General features: G+C 40.5%; 1 long non-coding RNA gene across 1 annotated transcript in view; it reads left to right on the forward strand.

Moving 5' to 3' along the window:
• The first annotated feature begins 958 nt into the window (after positions 1–958).
• LOC116696114 (uncharacterized) overlaps positions 959–14,651 on the forward strand; it is a 21,381-nt gene continuing 7,688 nt past the window's right edge. Inside the window, exons 1-2 of the long non-coding RNA XR_004333625.1 lie at positions 959–969; positions 2,601–2,605. This is a non-coding gene — a long non-coding RNA (uncharacterized LOC116696114). The remainder of the gene's footprint in view (positions 970–2,600; positions 2,606–14,651) is intronic.

The raw sequence follows: 14,651 nt of genomic DNA on the forward strand, positions 1-14,651 counted from the left end.
TGAAAGACTTCAAGCTCAGTGAGCTAGAAGAGAAAAGAAGGCAAGATAGATTGAGCTGTGTTTCTAAAACCCCACAGTGAACTGGTGATTATCCTGCATTCAGCAAAAACCAAATAAGTCCTGTAATTCCTCTAAAGGTCCGGGATGCTAAAAGAGCTAATTTGACAGCACAAAGTATAAGAGAGAAAAAAGTATTTTCTGTAATAATCTGTGGATTATAGCAGGAGAAATGGAGGATACCTGGAATAAAGCAGGGGTTTGGCTGAATCCATTACACCAGTGCTATGGGATTATTAACACAGCCAGGAGTCACGGGGGCTGATAAATACCCATATGAAGACATTGCAGGGGCAGTGAAATGTGTCATTTCAACTCCCGACAGCACGGAGAAGAAGAAAAAACATTAAAATGCATGCAATTTATTTGTCAGCTTAGAAGAAGAAAAAAAGAGAGGGGAAAAAAGGAAAAGTCTGTATCTCGTAAAAGTAGTTTTTTTCAAGGCAGGAAGGCTATTTTCCCCTTGAGCTGCTCGGAAAGGGAACACGCCTTATTAGCCTCTGCGACACACAGAGCGTTATTTGGTTATGCAGTGAAGCCTAAAACAGAGTCTGCGTTTAAAGCTGCTTCGTCCCTCCATCTCACTGAGTGATTACCTCTGTCAGGCCTTTAACAGACCACGGAGGATGCACACACACACACACACAACACGCGCACACACACACACACACACACACACACACACACACACACACACACACACAGACATTCTCTATGACAGTCTAGTGTGTGTGCACATGCACACACAGAAAATAAAACACCTGTCCCCTAAAACGCCCGAGAGCTCTCATTCTGCCTCTGCCACACCTCAATGTGCATTAATTCTAGAAAAGGGCCTCTTTAAGTTAGGTGGCCATAAACGCCAGACGCAGACTGAGCCATGAAATGGCTGCTGTGGCTGCTGTGGGTGCTGTGGGTGCTGGGATGCAGCCACAGATCAGAGCAAGGAAACATTCCTAGACCATTAGTCTAACACTCAATCTGTAAACAACAGAAAAAGAGCAACATGTGAAGATGTTTTATTCTTTGGGATGCAAATGTGGCAAATAAAAGGGCGTGGGTAAGAGATACTAAAAAAAAAAGAAGCCATTTCCAGAATGAATGGAAAAAGGAGGAAACTGAAATAACTTACACAACATTGTTAGAGTTCTGTTCAAAAGTAGGAAGCAGTTGGCTCACAGTCCCTCTCCAGCCGGCCTCTTCCTTGCTCTCTCCTTGAACACAACAAAACTCAGGAAGTGGGCAAGGAAATGCTAGCCAGCACTGGTGGACTTTCTAAGGACACTCTCTAAATATTTAATTTCACTGCAGACAGTGACATTCATCCGTGGGTTTCCAGTGGGGCTGCTCATAAACATATCTGTTCCCTGGACATGGGCGTCTTGGCCTGAGGGAGGAGACGGAAACTAAGATGGAAGGAGACAAAGAGAAGAGAGACACGGCATTGAGACTTTATGATTGAAAGAGAGCAACAAAAAGAGAAAAAAAAGACGATATAGGATTTTTCCAATTTGATGCAGACTATCTTCCCTACATCTATCCATCTAGTGTTTGCTGGGATTAAATGAGCACAAGAGGCAGCAGTAGCCTTTCATAGAAACTTTTCTCAGAAGTGGAGCTGCCTCTTGAGGCTGAGATAAGCTTATTGGTGGAGCTTCCATGGTTGAAGCTAAAGAACCACAGTTTTTTAGGCCAAGTAACAAGTAGAAGCTGACTTGTTGCCAGCCAAATTGCAAGGCACATCTCTTTTTTTCATTTACCACGAGTCCCAATAAGTGATGTGAGAAATCATGGATTCAGTTATGCCCCATCCGGTTTAAGGGCCTAGTTTGACACCTCCTGCCCTAGACACATGCAGTGTATTTACCAAGCTGGTGCTCCAGGCCTCGGATGCAGTTTGTGGGACTTTTAAGCAAATGGTGCAGTGTGCGTCTCCACCCGTACTGCATACATTTCAAGGAGGATCATACAAATATTGGCAAGAGACATGTTTACAGATGTTGATAATGTCCACATAGCACAGATGCACTGTATTTTAAAATAAAAACAACCATAAAACATGATTTTTTACTCACCAGGGATTTGTGTGCTTAAACATAACCACATAACCATGAAATGCTTAAATAAGGTTGCTATGTGCAGATATTTGTCAGAAAACAAATGAAATACATTTTCAGTCAACATTTTACTAATATGTCAACATTTTGTGACTTGCCAGATAAGTATGTTCATGACAATGTTTCATCATGTTGAAGAAAAATCTAATCTAGGTACCATTAGTTGTCCTTCCTTCCCTGTATGTTCTGTTGCAAACTATGTGGACATAGTTTCTAGTAGACGGGGATGGTATTGTTTGTCGGTTTCTTTGCCTGTGGACTTTTCAGTAAGATAAAAAAGTTCCCATTCCCTCCTGTATTTAGTAGCTATTGTTTGATTTGCCACACAATCTTTGTAGGTTTCTATTGTAGTGAACCCTCGTTAGACACAGAAAGTGAAAGGTAAGGGTATTTAAGAGGGAAATATCTTTACCTGTCAGACAGGAGATGTGGTTCCTTTGAATCCAGGGAAGTCTACTCCAAATGACTTATGCTTATTTGCACCCCCCTATTCCCCCCCCTCTCTGTCTATGCGTGCGCTCTCTCCCCAGTCTACTTCCTCGAGGCATACATTTTCTCCTCTCCATTCATATGTCAGTTCCTCCCTCCACAATCCTTCCCCTCCAGATTTATTCAGGAATACGAAATGAAATCCTCTCGCACTTTTGACTTGTATTAAACGCCTTCATTCAAAATGAGGCTTGTGAAAATGACTTCCACTGAGGAGGTGTCGGGGCACTGATTCTGTTAACATGCAGACTGTAAACTCGACTTAGCCTGTCTCCCTAACACATGTGATGTGACCTGACCTGACGGCGGGGTAACAAAATGAGGCGGACAAAGGAGGTTACAGTCCAAAAAGGCAGATATTAATCCTCGAGGATACTTCAAGATGACAAAAAGAGGCTTGCAGTGAAAAAAAGAGCCCGCTCGTCTGTCTCTTATGTTCCTCTATTATGGGTCACATGAACCCTCACCACCTACACTCTCAGCATCACTGCAAACTGAGCAAGTTCTAAGTTTGATGAGTGCAGAGGCATTAAAATGAAATGTCTGCAATTTTCTCCCCTCGTGGGGGAATTTGCATCAGGCTGAGTGTCCTTCAGAGTAGTCATAGACCAGAGCCAAGTCTTGATTAAAGGTACAGTCATCAATCGAGCAGCGTGAGAGCATCAAGACGCCTTTCTCCTGTCATTTACCATCATACGTTGCTGTTATTTTTGATTATTTATGATTGGATTAGCCATAAGTGCCAGTGTTTATGCCATATGATTGACATTGTATGAAACTCATCCCTCAGTGCATTTCTGAAACCGCTGACTGCGACTTTAAGATACAAGGTGTGTTTGTGAGACTGATGAATCAGCGATGCATTCCGCAGCCAAACAGATGTTGTTCCCCTCCTGTTAGCAGAGAAATGCCTACGGTGTCCTGCACGGGACATTTGGCACCCTGATGTCTGTCATTATTCATTGTGAGAGGGTTTCCAATAACAAGGGCAGGCAGGGGGCATTTTTTGAGCACATTATCCACAGAGAGATGCGTACATAATACATGGCTCTGCCATAGGGCACACAAGGCAGAATGTGGCCCCTGCTCAGCGTGATTTTGCCTGGATAGTCGAACTGAAGCTCAGGGTTAAAGAGTGAGAGACTGAGCAAGAGACCTTGGAAAGAATCTGGCCATCAAGTGTTGGGATGCTGATGCATCATGGGCTGTGGGTGTTATGTTGATATACAGAGCTTTGAGATTTGTGAGGTTTTATATTATCGCTCTGTGTGGCCTCCCTTTTTATACAAAAAACACTTTAGCTGGTTGCTCAGAAAGAGCCGACCGCTGCCTGTGCCGTCTCCACAGCTGTCCTCTGTAGCAGAAGCAGCAGGCACTCACTGCCAAGTATAAAGGGACATTTTGACTTCGTACTTTCTATCATATGATATTGAGGGAAGCAGTATTAATGCAGGGAAAATGGAGCAATGGACTAAAAATGTAAGAAGGATAGACAGAATGACAGCATCAGCTCTTTAACAGAGGAGTTCTCGCATGGGAATATGTAAATAGTTTCACTTAAGTGCTTGAAGTAAAAGACGAGCATGAGAGTGCTATTAGCAGGGATTAGATGCATGCTGGTGAAAGCACTGCACCTAAGGAAAGAACTTTCTCTAACAACTTCACCTGTCATTTAATGATACCAAAAAGCCATCCGTTATCAAAAACGGACAGAATAAGCATAATTTCATTTTATGAAGTTGACTATTTAAAATCTAGCTCCATAGCTGGTGCACTTTAAATTCTCTACTGCAGAACTTCAAATAATAACTATGCTGCTGTGAGTCCTCTAGTGCAACTTGTTTTTGCATTTGAGTTGATGCAAAAAGATTTTAAAGATTTTCTTTTAATTTTTTGTGTGGTGAAGTACAGATGTGGCCAGTCTTAACATATTCATAAATCCCATCATTTTCTTTTGGACCTTCTCTACATTATTCTTTCCTTCTTTGTCCTCATCCTCCCTCTTTGTCAGGGCTGTGATGATTCTGCTCAGCGTGTGTGGCTTCCTGGTGTTGTCCAATAAAAGCATCTGAAAAAAGAAAACACATCCAGCTGTTTCATTAGGAAATGTCTGAACTTCTGGAATGTCTTATTTCCATTTCTACATCAGTAAATCTGGACGTTGTTGGCTTTATCCTTTACCTCAGCACTAACCTTTGCATGGTAACAGTGTATGTAGTTATCTGGGTTATCCAATATCTCTTCTGTTCACTGGCTCAGCAGAGCTGGGTGGGGTGGGGGAAAAAAAAAAATCAATGTTTGAGATATTCTTCGTGGCAATACTGTATCCCACACACAGACGCCAAGTATTGATTAATTATATATGTGTTGGTCAATTTGTCTGCTTGACAATACCATTTTGCAGTTTACCTTTTTAGATAAAACAGATGTTGACAAAGTTTCCTTTTGGGGACAGAAGTTGGAAAAAAGGTGATACGTTGCAATATATCTCAGAATATTATATATATATATATATATATATATATATATATATATATATATATATATATATATATATATATATACAGTATATATATACAGTATATATATGTGTGTGTGTGTGTGTGTGTGTGTGTGTATATGTGTGTGTATACATATATATATGTGTGTGTGTGTATATATATAAATATATATATATACGTGTATGTGCATGTATGTATGTATATCATCGTAATTATTGTGATGGTATCGTGAGGCCTCTGGTGATTCCCACCCCTACTCTATCTTGCATCTCTGTTTGACTTGCTAGAGATGTTGGCAGTCCAGAAACTAGGCCCTTGGTCTAAGCTATGGTCCTGAGGAGGGAGGGCCTCTTGTTTACTGTGAAAGGTCTTCCTGCTCATCTGATTTTCATTGTGACTCAGGACAGCCTTGATCCTGCTCTTCTGAGCAATCTATTCTTCTGCTGAGAAATCTTTTTGGAACTTTCCAACTCCTCTGCCTTCATCTCAAGGCTCTTCTGCTCTCTGAGCAGTAAAAGGTTTTCCTCCTCTCCAGGTCATTCCTGGGATATGTGTAGTCTAAACTATAAATCACATGTATTTTACTCCATCAGAAAATTGATTTTCTCCTTGAACACAGCATGAAGAAGAGTCCTCGCTTGCACTTATTTTTGGTTGATGGATTACAAATGGAAGCATTGGTTTGTGTGCTGATTTAAGTGTTTAATTGCTGCCAAACCTTCACCTTGGTAGTTTGGGTCCTTCTGGACCTTCTCAAGGAGATTGAGAACAATATGTATGTGATTCTTTGCAGCCTGAGCCAAGAGGGTCTGCTCTGACCTCTAACTGGAATCAGCTTTTCTCTAACGACCAACATAACTCTTAACTCTCCCTGTCCTCCTTCACCGTGTTTCAATACCTTCAAGTTATTTTTTTCTGTTACGATTGCTCTTTGTTTTGACATTACACAGTTTACTAGCAAACATACTGTACTGACGTATGAATAGTAAAACAGACTTGAGTTTTTCATGCACGTGATACAGAACTCTGTGTATTAACATTAAATTGAAACCATTTAGTTCACACTGGGGTAATAATATTTTGTCCAGGCTGATAGTCAGTTCAGTCTTTGGGATACGTTCTGTCCCAGTTCACCACATCATCACAAACACGCATTCTCCAAAGTCTACTTCACCTATTATTGAAGTAATTATTGGGACGCACAAAGGTCAACAGAATAGCTTATTAGCTTTCACTCTAAATCCAACATTTTTGGTCCAGCTGCCTGATAATGTTATGCATGCAAAGCTAAATGTAGCATTAGTGGAGCCCTAGAGAGCAGGGTTTGACATTGATGACTTTGTTAAGGGGAACATATGTTTGAACAGATCGCCCCCTCTATTTATATAGGCTGTAGTGTATTCAATCCCCATGGCCTGAAGGCTGCAGGCAATGTATGTCTGCATGACATTATACAGAAAAAGATAGCAAGGGGTGGTGGAAAGTGTGCATGTGAGGGAGAAGGGCACAACGTGGGGAGAGATGGCAAATATCTTTTTTGTTTTTAACATTTTCGCTCAAGTGGAAAACTACTGTGTGGTAAATTTCACATTATTCTAAATTGAGTTGGTTTGTACACACCTGTGACCTTCCTACAACAATACTCCAGGCAGAAGGACTTTGACGGTCTCACAGGTTGTTGTTTACTTGACCCTTTTTCTAATTAAAAACCTCTCATTGACATAAAATCTTTGCTTTGAAAGACTATTGATTATTGAATACAAAAGGGATATTTGGGACCACAGGCCCAAATTAGCTGTTGATCTAACCTTGGCACATGTACAAAGGAAGTTTTTTTCAAAATGTCAATGTTGATTAATGTGCACTGTCACCAATACATAAACAAATTATTGAGTAGCACAGGGATGTCAGAAGGGACCTGGGGCATGTATGCAATAACCTGTTGGTTAGTAGTAAAGGTGCAGCACACGCACGCACACGGAGCATGCCGATAATGGACTCACAAAGGATTCTTCTCATCCCAGTCATCAGCACCAAGCTTTTCTCTCCTTTATGATAGTGTTGGTTTGTGAGTGGTGGGTAAATGAAGACCTTGTTCTGGAGTGAGCAGATGGTAAGCATTCAAGTGCCTGTGGACAGGTTGCCTATAACTTGTTGTCTGAGCTGACGTTATCACACATGCAGCGAGGCACACACAAAAGCGCTAGGATGCAGGCAGGAAAACACACACCTATGCATACACACTGCAGCAGCTTTGAGCCCTAATTGGTACCCAGAAGGGTTTGATGGAAAGATAGACAGAGATAGTGTGGGAGAGAGAGACTGGTATGAAAGAGGAAATGCAGACCAGCTGGTCAACTATTTACCTCCAAAGCACTGAAGGAAAGAATTCAAACACAATGTAGAATTTTATTGAATGAAAAATTTACAAAATAAAATGACGTAAGCAAACACGTGAATTTCTCTGTGAAGTCTTAGTTTGTGCCCCTGAGATATTAACACAAGAGGCCCCCCAGTTGAAGACAGCTGTCAGAGAATCACAGGATACCCGACTGTATGTTACTCTGTCTAAACCTCTTTTGTAAATGTCTTTTTTGAAGCGATAACTCACAAATTTGTTGTTAACTTCCTTTTGTGACATCCTTGGTGATGATTGGATATTGCTGTGATATGTGTTCCTGGGAAGTCACTTGTCAGTCAGTGCTAGGGGCAATACTACAGTGTCTTTCAGTAGGGGTTGCTCTTTTCTCTGCGTAGCTAAAGTCACACACTTAAGCTACTGACAACAGTATTTGTTGCTAGCAATCAGTCTTCAGTAGTTGTCTCCCTCCCAGTGTTTTCACAAGATGAAGTTGAATTTCCCCTTTCATGTTCAGCCTTGTGAAAAGTACCACAACAAAGTACTACAACATAACTTTTTCTGATGGTGTGCAGGTGAATTACATTAAATCAATCACTCAATATAACCAAAGTACAGTCAAAAGATGGCTCATTCTTCCTCACTCTGCAGCTGGATGGTTAAAGGCTTAGTAACACTGCTATTAGTGGTGCTGGAAACTGTCTTGCAACAATAATGATGAAGGAGCTGAGCATAGACTTGTAGGAGTTTAGACTGTCTAGCATAGCAATGGCTAAGATTTATGTGATAAGATGTTGTTATTGCCTAATAAATAATGATAATGTTATCATGGCAGTAAAAGATAATGGATGTTCATTTAGCTTAAAGTTGACAAAAATAATCCTATTGTTGTGCGTCCTTTAGTCACAAGGTTGTTGGTTCAAACCCCCTGCTCCCCCTGTCAGCATGTTGAGGTGTCCTTGAGCAAGACGCTGAACTCCAAGTTGATCCTGAGCTCTGCCACCAACGGTGTATGAATGTGTGCGTGAATGGGTGAAATGAAAGGTACTTTGTCTGGTAAGGTAGAAAGGTGACGTATAAATCAGTCCATTTACCATTTACAACAAGGTCCATGTACTAGCTTTTTCCGGAGCCGGAAATAAATAAGAAAAGAAATGGCTGTCAAACTACTTTCCAAGGTCAAGAGTGAACTTTAATGCTCATCCCCGGGAACATTTTCAGTTTTTCAGAAAGGAAATGAAAAAATCACTCTGAGAAAACCAATTGAGATAGATGCTAGTAGGTGGACTGAATGATAGGAGGCAGGACAACATAGCTGGATGATTCACATTACTTGGAATTCCTTTAAAAGGGTACCAACAATTGCACTCTATTGGACTACAGCAGTCTCCTTTCTACAGCAGAGGTTGTGGCATTTCTCTGATCATGATGATTATGTTACATTTCATGTGATTTCTGCATCTTTAGTTTAGTAGGTTATACAGGTAGAACCTTGATTGAATATACTATATACACAGCCATGTGATTCTATTTAATCAGGTACTCTTATTGGGATCAAGATTTTTTTCCAAGATAAAAAGCAAAGTCAGATAAAACTGAAGGACAAATACATGCAACACAAACCTACAAACAACTCAAAGAAAAGCGCATACAGTATCAGAGACAGTCACAGACATCACTAGTCAGTAATGTTAAACGTGAGACTACTTCTAAATAAGCTGATAAGGGAAAAACAGATACAATTTCTCAAGTGCTTGACTCCTCAGGAAGAACAGCATGAGGTTTAAGCGGCAGGCTGACCTCTGCTTCTGTGTTTACAGCTCAGAATGACTCGGCTGACAAGCGCTAACATCTCCACAGCTGATGCTTTCTGTTTTCTGCTGACAGAGCCCCACAGTTTTTGTGGCAGTCTGGAAAGATCTATTTGACTTTGACCCCTGCCAGGTTGCCCTTTGTTAGACTTTACTGTGTGTGTGTGTGTGTGTGTGTGTGTGTGCGTTTGCGTGTGCGTGTGCGTGTGCGAATTATGTATGAGTGCATGGCCAGCATGATGCTTTGTGTGTGTGTTGACCTTGGAGACCCTCCAGGACACTTAACACTGCCCCCAGTGGCCATTTACACAGATGAAGCTTCTCCATGCACCATTTGGCCTGCGACCACAAATGTGTGTGTCCTGGAGGGACTGTGGGGTCGTTACCCTACTAATGGGGCCATATGGTCACAACACAAACACAAACTGTTCCTCCTTTCTGCCTGTAATAAGGTCATGAAGATGCTGATCTCGTTCAGATGGAGAAACCAGCAGAAGAGAATGTGCCAGAGGATGTAGATTGAACTCACAGGGAGGGAGGTCAATAACTTGCAGCCTCTCCCATCCACAGATTTCAGTTATATTACAGAGAGATGTGTGGTACTGTGCTAATTAGTGCATGCTAACGTGATGGTTATGACGTGTTTCTAGTCATGTACAGCTGCTCCAAATAATCTTTGGTATTTTAATATACAGTACTATAACCTTGAGGTTTAGCTGGAAACAATGCAATTCTCTGCATCGAGAAAATTTCCTTCCCTGGTGGCAGTCAGCATAAACTTTAAATGGTACAGGACTAAACAAGTATAGTATAGCTTCCACATAAAGAGACTACTGCTGTGCCCTTAATCTCCAACCCAGATTATAATGCCAAATGGCCACACTATTTCATAAATAAAAAGTGCTGTTGAGGTAACTCCAGAAAGATAAAACAAAACAAAAGTAATAACCTTTTTATAAAAAATAAAAATGTAATTGGCAGTGGTAATCTAAAGTTGCTGTTAGTTTGAAATTTGTCACTTTGTTAGAACAAAACCGTAAACTTCCCTATCATTTATTCAGCATCAGTGCAAGAAACCAGGAAGGGATTTGGCCAGCAGCAGCTCCAAGCACACCAGGTAGCAAGAGGTTGGAGGGAAGCTGCAAAGAAAAGGGTGGTCAGTTCCCACCTGGTCATCAGAAGCAGCATTACAACATTTCTGTGGATGCTAAATCACAGAGAACCATTTTGAGAAAGTTGGGAAAAGAACTTTTCATCATGACTCTGCACTATTTCAGAATGGGACAGAGAAATGTGCGTGACCCAGGTCAGATCGAAAGTTATTTTACCAATGATCTATTGCACTCTTGTTTCATGAAAAATCAAACTCTAGCAAGAGAATAATGCTTTATACTGCTTAAAGATTTACTCACCATCAGTAGCTTTGCCATCATATTGCTGTCATCACAAAATAATGTTACAGCGTTCAGCGGGAGTGACCCGGGATCTCTCTGCTGGCGGTTGATGGACTATTTTTATTTATTTTTATTTTTTTTAGAACTTGACAGATCAGCTTGCACACATAAGGTCAATGAAGTAACTAATTTAAGGGTTAAACCTGTATTTCATTACTGTAACTCTGTGCTGTGATTGTTCAAAGCAGTAGTGGTATGTTTGCACTGCTTTGGATGCTATATATGCAGATGTAAACATAATTTCTGTTCTGCTTTCATCTCTATGTATGTATACTCTTTTCATAGACTGCAGTTTACACATCAGGCCTTCTTGTTTTCTGGCACTACGTGTTTGGTATTTGATTGCTCTTTGACAGTCTAGTAAATATGTTGAGGCCTTAAAATGCAGTCTATGGTGAGACGCTGAGTGAAGTAGAGCTGTTCAAGGTGCTGAAGCAGTGGTACTTAATTCTCTCCGTGCCAGGAGGCACACAAGGCTTGGACATCACTCCTCCACTGGGTTCGGTTTGCAGCTGCACGTCGTGCTGTGTTCCACGTGTTCCAGCCTGCACCGTTACGTTCCAGTTCCACCATTTTCCGCCAAGTTGTTTTTGGGTGGCCTTGGTCGTCTTGCATTATGATGTCCGTTGTTTCGGTAACAGGCTTGTTTTCCGGGAGTAGGTTGTTAGCCTTCTGCCCAACCCCCCAAGCTTGGAGGGCCAGTGGTTTTCTGTCAGGGTGTCCTTCCCTTAAGAAGCAGTGGTGGGCAGCAGTATATAGGAGGTCTGTCATCACAGCTCTATGTGCAGCAGTTTCACAGTAGTCCTAACATTGGCCATGTTGTGTGACCAGTGTGTCATTTGTGTACAGTGGCGTTTGGAAGATACTTACAGTACCAGACAGGGATGGTCTAATGAAAAGATGCAATTGATCATGGGAAATGTAGGATCCCGCGTTTTTGGAGCTTGACCCACACTAGGGATTAAAAGTCTGAATATCGGTCTTCGCTGTTTTTAATTTGTTTTTTTTCCAACTTTATGGAAATGCAAAACTAATTTTAAGAGCACCTGTGTGCCAGCTCATGAACAGCTATGTGTCAAGGTGCTTCAGGGAGTCTTGATTCCACTGGTTTGGTGTGAATGGCTCACTGTACAATAAATGAGGGTAATATTTGCCAAATCCTGCGTTGGATTTACAGATTTAATTTGGATATTTTTGAGGCAATTTTCTAAATTTCATTTACTATTTGTGTTGCTGTGAAACCTGAGATTAAGCTCTGGTTTTAACCTCTTTAATTTCACATGTTTAAAGCACTTGCTGCCATACAAATTCTGGAAAGTTGTATCTGTCATAAATGTTTTCTACAAATGTAGAAACCTGTGGGCACAATGTCCTTAAATATTCTATGATGGAGGACAACCAATAACTTGATATTTCTGCCTCCATGATGACACATTCAGATGACACATTCCTTCAGTTTTGTGACCATTATCCGTATGTTTCTGTATGCAGATTCCAAAGTGAATGACAAAATATACTATTGTATTACTCTTTGTAGGAGAATATGTGAGAGATAAAAATGGGAATGTGACACTGGTAAAAATGTTCTTCCTCTCCCTAAGGACTGTAAATGTGTTTTATAATTTTTTTTTACTTGAAGGATAGTTCTCATACTTTAGAAGAGAGTCTGTCAGATGTAAAGTAAGTAGTATCGTTTCTAACTCAACCATAGTGTACATTTCTATTTTTTTTGTGAAGCTAAAAACATTAGTAAAAGTAAATGCTTTCCTTGAGATGATATGACTATATTATTTATTTTTAATGTCAGCTTTAGTACCACAACTTTCTGCTGGTTAGCTATCCATCCTTGCCTGCTATACTGCTTCATTCTCTACTTTCAGTTTCTCAGTGTTTATCCCAATTTTTATTCACTAAATATAAATTGCCGTAGATTTATTTGGAGAGTAAATTAGTCACGAGCAGATGTCTGGATATAGACATGACACACCTGACCACTTGGTGGGGTTGTTAGTCCAGTTATTCTCTGACAGGTGAAAGGCCAATATAGGAATTTTGGATGTACCTACCACATAGTAGATGTCCAGTTTGTGGATTTAAAATGGTTGTAGTTAAAGTAGCTGTTACTAAACTGCCTAATATGAAACGTGACATACCTAATATTTCCTTTAATGCTGGATGGAGTTTCCAGCGGTTTGCTACAGCCAACACACTGAATTATTTAGTAACAGCAAATCCCCAGACATGAAAGCCAAATGACATCAGTTTATGTATATTAAGCTTCTGCATTAAAAAAAACAGTGGCATCCTCTAGGAATAATTATTTAACAGTACTTGACACCATCTGTTTCTCAAAAACAAGGTGAGAACATTGAAAAAGGACACACCAATACATTTAAAATCACAGTAATGCAGATTAGCAGTGATTAATGTGCGGTGACAGCAGATAATCATGTCAATATTTCTTCATTGAGATTTTGTACTGGTCCAGCCCGGGAACAACAAAGTGACTAATCATAATAATGTCATAGACAGACTTTAATAGATGCATTAGGATTGATATACCCCTGGGGTGAATGGGTTATTGCTCATAAAGCAGAATCATCTGCATTGGCAATTAAATCGGATGGCAACACAATTTCATTTGAAAGACTTCTAGATAATGCAGGCAGAGAGAAAATGGTCAAATACATGTTAATTGCAGCAAATTCAAGAGTTTGAGCAAGAATATGTTAAAGAGATTATCAAAGTGGTGTCTGTGTCTGGAGAAGCAGAGGGATAGAGCCCTGTGACTATTATGACATTTCATCCATTTTAATTAAATGGACTTTGAAATGAGTGAAGAGGTTGACCCTGTCAAAGATGCCTTGCACAACACTAAAACAGTTATCTCAAACTCACTGTGCTGTATGCTGTGCACTTAAGAGGCTGGTATTTTATTCAACAAATCCTATGAATAGAACAAAAAAATGGGTTAGTCTGTCTCTTAATACTCTGGCTCTCATCCCCAAACCCATTTGTTCCTACTGAAGACAGTTCTCTTTAAAAACAACTCACAACTATATACTTTAACTTGGGTTAAAAAAAGGGATAATTAATTTCCTGAAAAAGCTGGGCACTGTAGTTCGTAGCAAACATCAGTCAAACAGGAGTAATTAGTGTTTCTACTACATGTCACCCTCTGTCTGAGACGCTCTGTTATAGCGCCTATCTCTTTAAACCTTTAAGTAAAAAAAAATCCAGTCTGCCCCGATTGGTTAGTGTTTTAGAGCCTTCCGCATCTGTTCTCTCAGCGTTTCTGTACTGTCAACATCTGCAACCAATACAGGGTTCACCTTGTGTAAACGTTAGCAACATGCAGCAGTGTATGTGATGTTGACACTGCACTGCCTGGAGCAGATGACCTAAATTAATCCAAGTATAAAAAAACTTTTTGGGGTTATTTTTTTTACATACGTTTAGCTCATTATTGGTTGTGTTAGAAAATTCATAACTACCTTCGCGTTCGTTTGGATCTCTGAGAAAAGGAGGCTAAGGGTCAAATTGAGAATTAAGAAAAGGTTTAATGCAACAGCAGTGATGAAGATAAGACTAAGACACAAAACAAACATAATAACACTGCAGCTGACAGCGGACTGGATCCATGCTTCCCCATGATGGAGTCACGTGAAACCAGTGATGAAAATTCCTAAAACACACAGTTTTATTCCCTGCACCTTGGGGCGGTTCTTTTTCCCTGGGACATTCAAATCCATTCTCATTGGTCCGTTGTTGTCATGACAACATGTCGAGTGCATCTTCGCTGTCCAATGAGAACTGACCTGCTTTCAAACTCTGCACCTTTGGGGGTCGTTTTGGTTACAGAA

The sequence above is a fragment of the Etheostoma spectabile genome, chromosome 9 (genome assembly GCF_008692095.1).
Source record: "Etheostoma spectabile isolate EspeVRDwgs_2016 chromosome 9, UIUC_Espe_1.0, whole genome shotgun sequence".
Taxonomy (NCBI): domain Eukaryota; kingdom Metazoa; phylum Chordata; class Actinopteri; order Perciformes; family Percidae; genus Etheostoma; species Etheostoma spectabile.